This window comes from Pinus tabuliformis, chromosome X, assembly GCF_031772625.1.
Source record: "Pinus tabuliformis cultivar Carrire ecotype Pingquan chromosome X, CPIR1, whole genome shotgun sequence".
Lineage (NCBI taxonomy): Eukaryota > Viridiplantae > Streptophyta > Pinopsida > Pinales > Pinaceae > Pinus > Pinus tabuliformis.
The window spans coordinates 538201804-538209967 of record NC_142308.1 but is presented as its reverse complement, the minus strand read 5'-3'; positions in this window follow the sequence as shown (position 1 = coordinate 538209967).

Below are 8164 nucleotides of genomic sequence, written 5' to 3'. Positions count from 1 at the left end.
TTTAATTTTTAACTTGATTCTTGGAAAAATGATTGGTTGCTTGATTGAGAAGGGACTTTCCGCATGAATTTCAAAAGATATTTCTTTGAAGGATTTACTCGCAATGTTGATGGAGTAGTATACTTTTTGCAGACAAGTCAAAACTCAAGCCATAAGGACTTGGCACAATGAGGCTCAAACTACTTGGTCTTCCACAGTTTCTTCTACATGATGTTTTATATCTCCCAAAGATGACAATAAATTTGTTGTCTTTGGTCCAGATCTGCTAGCAATGACACTCCATTCATATGTTTGATGGCAAGGTTGAGGTGAGAAAAGCATCACATCACTCACTTGCCATGACGGGGATAGAAGAAGAAATACTTATGAAACCACAAGGTACCTCTGCTCATGAAGAAAATTTATCATACATTCCTCATTATGATGAAGGTACATTTCCACCAATTCTTTTATGGAATGCTAGATTTAGACACTTGAGTTATGACAGCCTTCGTATGTTGAAGAAAAGTGGTGTTACTCATTTGCCTACAATTCCTAGGAAACTTAAGCAACGTGATGCTTGTATCTTAGAAAAGCACAACACGTAGTATTTTCATGATTCACATTCGAGAGAACATAAAAAACTTGAACTTATTCATTGAGACTTATGTCGCGCAATTATTTTTCCTCCTACAATGGAAATAAATATATGATGTCATTTATTGATTATTACACCAGAATGTGTCGGGTTTATTTATTGAAGAAGATATATGATGTTTTTCAAACATTCAAGAAATTTCATCCATGGATTGAAGATGATGCACAATATCATATTCACTCTATTCGCATTAAAAATGGAAAATAATACACTTGAAATGACTTTGAAAACTATCTTAGCCAACACGGGATCAAACATTAAACAACTATGCCTTATAATCCCCAATAGAATGGAGTAAATGAAAGAATGAAGAGCACAATCTTAAATATGGTATGTTCCATGATGTTTTTCAAGAATGTAAAATTGATGTTTTTGGCTGATGCAGTTCTATGTGTTGTGTATGTAAAGAATAGGTGCTATTAGAAGCAAGACTCCTTATGAAATGAGGTATGGCCACACTCCTTCGATAAAGCATCTCAGGGTCCTTGGTTCCACCTATTATGCCTTGATACCTAAGGAGCAAAGAAACAAACATGGTGTAAGGATTCATAATTGTATCTTCTTGTGGTATTCAAATAACTCCAAAGCATACCATCTCTATGAAAAAGTTAATAAGAAGTTTTTAGTATCTAGAGATTTCATATTTCTTGAATCTTCCAAGGTTCAAAATGTTGTTGAGAAGAATCTTGATCGCTTGGATAGATTCAGACATGCCAAGTCTTTTCAAGAATTTGATAATGAGATTCCACATCTTGAAGGGCATATTTTTATACTGGATCAATATGTGGAATCTTCTTCTGAAGTACTCTCTCCCCCATAGAAGCTCCAGCCACTTATGACACTTTAAGGGATGTAAATGACATAATTGAGAGACTCAATCTTGATTCAATCCCAACTCAGTCAGCTGTGCAGTCTTTTCCATCTCAGAAATGTCCTCCAAAATGGCTCACAAAGACACTTGAAAGAATTCATCTTGATGAGGTTGAAAATACATGAACAATAAATTCAACCAAGCAAAATGGAGGTGATGTAGATAATTTTTATTCACCTGTTGATATGGATGTCTCTTATGATTGTGAATTGAATTTGTCTTCATATTTTGAATCAACTTCCTCCAAAGAATATACTTCTCATGATGAATGGAAAGAAGGGATGGAAAAGGAGTATGAATCCTTGATAAATAATGGCACTTGGAAGCTAGTTGAGCTTCCATTCGGAACCAAACCACTAGACTGCAAGTGGGTCTACAAGAACAATTATAAATCTAATGGCTCACTTGACAAGCACAAAGCTAGGCTTGTGGAAAAAGGTTTTACATAGAAGGAAGGGGTCGACTATGAGGATACATTTTCCCCCACACCAAAATGAGCTAGCATCCAAACACTCTTTTCCTTGGAAGTCAGAATAGTTTGAAATTCCATAAAATGGATGTAAAATATTCTTTCTTGAATGGATATATGAAAGGAAATGCCATTCTGTCCTAGCCAGAAGGATTTTTTGTGAAGGGACGAGAACATAAAATATGAAAGCTTGTAAAATACTTGTATGGCCTCAAGAAAGCACAACGAGCCTAGTACGATAAGTTAACGTAGCATGTTATGAAAATCAACTTCAAACATTATGATGTTGATGATGAAATTTTTTTTGTCAAGAAAGTTGGAAAAACAGTTGTATATGTTGTGGTGTATGTAGTTGACATTTTGATGATAGGGAACAATGGGAGCTATATGGCATCCATAAAAAAGGAATTGAGGAAATGTTTTGAAATGACATACTTGGGGTATGTTCACTACTATCCTGGTATTGAAGTAACTCAACATTTGATTTTTATATTCCTCTCTCAAAAGAAGTACATTGGAGATCGATTGAACAATTTTGGCATGACTAAGTGCAATGTTTTGTCTATTTTAATGGAACAAAACTTAAAGATCACATCCACTAAATGAAAAGAACTTGAGTATGTAACAAAGTATAGACAACTTGTAGGAAGTCTCAACTACCTCACTACTACGAGACCAGACATTTCGTTTGTTGTTGGAATCCTCTTCAGGTTTATGCAAAATCTTTGTGAGGACATTGGTCTACTATGAAAAGAGAATCTAATGTACTTTAAGGGAACTCAAGACTTTGGGCTTAAGTATACTCACATGGGTGATTTCATCTTGATTTGATACTTTGATTCAAACTTTGATGGAAATAAAGAAACTGGGGTATCTACTTCAGGTTATGTTATGAGTCTTGGATTAGGAGTTATCTCTTGGAGGTCACATAAACAGTCAGTTCCAACATATTGGATGACAGAGGAAAAATATGTGGTAGTAGTTGAAGCAACAAAGGAATTTGTGTGGCTCAGGAAATTCTAGAATATTTGCAGGTGAAACAAGTGCATTCAACTACACTCATGATTGAGAACTCGTATAATTAATATTAGTGTGAAAAATAAGTTTTTAAAGCACTGGTGTAATAAAAAAAATTACATTGTAATTTACAGATGGGCAAAGCAAACAAGTGTAAAAGGTATTTGAAGGGAAACTAATTATAGTACCTAGCCATAGAATCAAAGGAAGAGCTTACAAAAGAACCCAAAGAAAATCCCTAGGAAGGGCATATAAAAAAGAAGAAGCTAAACAACTAAATGACTCATTGGAAACATACATTCAACTATTAAATGAAGAAGAACTAATAAATATGGATGAATTAGAATATGTTCGTGTAAAAGGAAATGATAAAAATCCCTAGTAATGGCATACAATAAAAGAAGAATCTAGGGAGATAAATGACTTGAACGAACCAAACGTTCAAGAGTCAAAGAAATAATAATTAATAGCCATAGATGTTGTATATGTAACAACCCTCGTGAAAATTCAATGTAATAAAAGTAAAAATAATAACCACAGCTGATGGGACACTTATTTCAAGTTGAATGTTGGGCAAGACATCCTAGTGTGGGTGTTCATTTTAGTTAATATGGCTAAAGAAATTGGCAAAGGAAATGGCTAAGTGTTTGGAAAGGAAAAATGACATGTTGGAACATTTATTGATGAAAATAAGGGAAATTAGAAGAAAGCAGAGGTGAAAGGTCACAGGTTTCATGTGAGGAGGAAAATGAAGAAAATAAAAGCCTCACTCATAAAAAGGCTTTTGAGGATCAGTACACAGACTTTGGTTAGTTCAATTTTCAATCTCTCTCGTTATTCTCTCTCTCCAATACTCTTGGATACTTAGAGTTTTCTTGGAGCACTTTTGGAAAGTGTGGAAATACTTGGAGTTTTGGAGCAAGAAGGAAAAGAAAGAGAAATAAATCATGAGAGGACAATGAGATCAGAAGCTACAACAGATTTTTCTTGTAGGTACCAAGTTGTATGTATGTTTTCCTCACTAGTGTTGGCATGCATGGCATATGCATGTGGATTATTGGTCATGATCTCTTAGTCACATGGACGATTTCCTAGAATGATAATGGATTGCCTAGCCTTGCCATTTCCTCGATAGTCATGGAGATTGTGGGTTTATTTCCTTGTTTTGTTTTGGTTGTTTCTCATGTTTCCTTTAGATTGTGTTGAGTTATTAGTTCCTGGAAGCCTTGATTGGACAAACTCTCTTGAAGTCGTGTAACTACTTGGGTTGAGTTACTAGTCTTGGAAGCCTTGGTTGGAAAAAGACATTGGAAGCCCCACAACAGTTGTTTGTTGAGTTACTAGTCCTAGAAGCCTTAGTTGGAACAAACGCTCTAGAGCCCTCGAAGGCTTGGGTCAAGACCAATATGATGATAGTTTTGTGATGTCCGACCATGAGGTGGAATGACTATTTGATGGGTTAAAATGGATGGCCTCTAGAAGACATGGATGTTTTTAGATTGATGTATTTTATGATATCCGACATTCATGCTTAAAATATGGCATGGGAGTGAATGACTGAAGAGAGATTTGGCTCAACCATTCTATGGTTGTGTAGAATGTGGAAATCCCATCTCAGCTAAGTATGAGACCCCTATCCTTAGATCTATTATTTACACCTGTAGATTACATATTGGTGATATGTTTGATGAAATCGTTGTCATGACTAGTATGGGTCTAGTAAATGGCTTGTTCAAGTATTTGTTTTTGCCTCATTGTCCCCATGTTATCTTTCTATTTGAAGGTGTCATTCAATTTAGGGTAGTGACCTGGGATTTGGGCATGAAAAAGTGTCTCAAATCTCGGGGACGCTAGCACAACATTGTGTAATTTAGTCCCTATATGCTAGCATGATTTTTCATGAGAGAATCCAAAGCCTCGTTGACATTGGTAGGCCTATAGCATGGGAGCATCCAGAGGTCAAGTGGTTTAAAATCTCACTGGGAGCCAGGGACTAGTTGGCAGAAAGGTTGAGATGGTTTATGAGGGTTGTAATGATGATGTTGAAGGTCTCTATGGTGTGTTTCCATCGGTTCCAATTCCTTAATGTGATTTAGGAGGTCAAATCATATCATAGTGGTCTCGCGTTGCATGTTTACCCTAGTTGTTTGGTTAGTTGGCTGGATGTGGGATGAGGGTGTTATAAAGTGGTATCATAGAATGGTTCACCCCACAGATTAGATGGGTTATGTGTTGGTCATGCATTCATTTTGGTTGTGTGCCTCTCTTATGTTGTGAAACCATTTGTTTGTTGCATTCGCATGGTATTGATCATGGTTGTAGTGATGTCGCCATGAGGAAGTTGATGTTGTTGTTGTGGAGTTCATCACCATGCATGTATGACTAGTTACATGTTGTTATATGTTGCTTACATGTACCGTTCTTGTATTCTTGGTTACATATTTCTATCTATTGTTACAGGTATTTTTAGTTTATGCTTGATTATATGTGTTTATGCATGTGTGATCCATGTTTATGCTTGGGTGTTGTCCGCGTGTGTGCCAGTGTATTATCTACATTTATGGTTGTGCATTATCCATGTACATTGGTACGACTGATGTCATCATGCATGAGGTCATGGTATGTGTTGTTGACCTACTCGTGCCTCGGTGATTGGACTCTAACAAAAATCATGGTGATAAGGTTATATTCTTATGAGTTATATTTATATATGTTGTTGTGACTATGTTATACATGCATTTCATTGATTTATTAATCTTGTAGATGAGATATCCTCCCTGAACTATGCTAAGGTACGTTGGTTTATTATGATTTGGTTTAGATGACATGACATACCTTGTAGGAAGAATATCAAAGATGACTAGCAATATAGTTGACTACAGTTCACGAGACTCTTCCTATGGATCAAATGAGAAAAATGGTGTTGGGTATTCTTTTGATCTAGTAGACACATTGAGAATCTTAAAGGAATAAATAAGGAGTTGTAAGGAAGACAATGACAAAATCATACAGGCACAGGAGAAATAGGCAGAGGTAAATTGCAATCTTCCTAAATAGGAATACAAGTGATAAAAAGTAGATAATCTGTGCAACAATTTAGAAAAACAAAACACACATCAAGAATCCACAAAAAACCTATAAGTAGAGAATTACTGAGCCATTTCATTAAATTTATGAAGGAAAAATACAATATATAACGAGATTTCACACATGGGTTTGTCTTAATGGACAAGCATGACCAAAAACACGTGAGAAAATGGATGAGATGAAGGCCATTGAATTGCTGCACCAATCTGCACTGCGCTACCTATAAACTACCTCTCTACTAAAGTTTGAATGGACGGAAAGTGCACTTATACTGCCCATAAAATTTTTATGATTTTAACCCTAGACTCCTTGGCCTAAACCCATAAAAATGCAGAAGCAGTTTTGGTAGGTTTGGACCTCTCATTTTCGACCCCCTTGGAGCCTCAGCTAAGTTGTAGCCGCAAAACTCGGCCTACTCAAAAATGTAGGTTTTAAACCTGTACAGAAATTACCTGCATACGAATTCTTAGACAAAGAAAATAAACAATGCGAGAGCATAACCCGTAAAACACATATGCACAGAGATTGTTTTTCCTGGATCCCAAAACCGAGACTACCAGCTTGATTTTTCATTATATTCCTTTCAATGTTACAATACATATTTATACATGTCGAAGCATCCAATACCATGGACCGAAAACCATCGCGTCCAAAAAACATGTGCGAAGAACATGCACAAAACCGTAGGTGGGTCCTACCAACCTAACATATGGTCCAAAACCAAAATTTTCGGACCCCATAAAGTGGGGTTACGAGTGCCCTTCAAACCCCCTATTAACTACATGGAAAGAATATAACACAACCCAACAATCTCCCACTTGTTGTTTTCTTTCCACAGGGGGCCACAGGAGAGCTTAGTCATTTTTTCAGCCCTGAGATTCCCATTGCTTCTCTACACCAAGAGAACTTCTCAGAGCTCATAGATTTTGTCAATGCATCTGTAGTATTCTTTAAAGTGTCCACCTTTACCAGCAACACCTTTCTGTCTTCTATCACATCCCTCACAAAGTGATACTGAACATCAATGTGCTTTGTCTTTGAATGATAAGCAGGGTTCTTTGCCAAGAAAATTGCAATTTGGCTGTCACAGTCTATTCTTATAGCTCCCTGTACTAACCCCATACTTGAACACAATCTCTGCAACCAAACTGCTTCCTTGCTTGCATGAGTGGCTGCCATGTATTCTGCCTCTGTAGTTGATAGTGCCACTACAGATTGTTTCTTACTCATCCAACTATCTGCACCTCCAAATAGGTTAAACACATACCCACTTGTAGATCTTCTCTGATCCAGATCTCCAGCCCAGTCTGCATCAATAAAGCCATGAATATCCAACACTCTGTCCAATCCTGGTCTTCCTTGGTAGCACAAACCATAATCACTAGTGCCACACAAATACCTGAAAACCCGCTTCACTGCTGTCCAGTGCTCCTTCCCAGGTTTTGACATAAACCTGCTCAATACTCCCACTGCATGTGCAATGTCTGGTCTAGTACAAACCATTGCATACATCAGGCTACCCACTGCACTTGCATATGGAACACGGGACATGTCCTCTTCCTCTTCTAGTGTCTTGGGACACTATTCAACAGATAACCTCACACCTATAGGAATAGGAACCTTCACTGGTTTACTATCGTGCATATTAAACCTCTGGAGTATTGTCTCGACATACTTCCTCTGGTTTAACCAGAGCTTCCTCTTTGACCGATCTCTTTTAATTTCCATGCCCAAAATATAGTTTGCAGCACCAAGATCTTTCATGTCGAATTTGGAGGACAATTGGGTCTTCAAATCCTGGATAATTTATTTGTCATTTCCAACCAACAACATATCATCCACATACAAGACCAGATAAATAATACGGTCACCAATTAATTTACAATACACACAATGATCTGCTTTTCTTCTGGTGAAGCCAAGTCCTCGTATAAGTTTATCAAATTTCTTATACCACATCCTTGGTGATTGTTTTAACCCATACATAGACTTCTTTAACTTGCATACCAGTTCTTTCTTACCCTTCACCGCAAAGCCTTCAGGTTGCTTCATGTAGATTTCCTCTTCCAAATCCCCGTGAAGA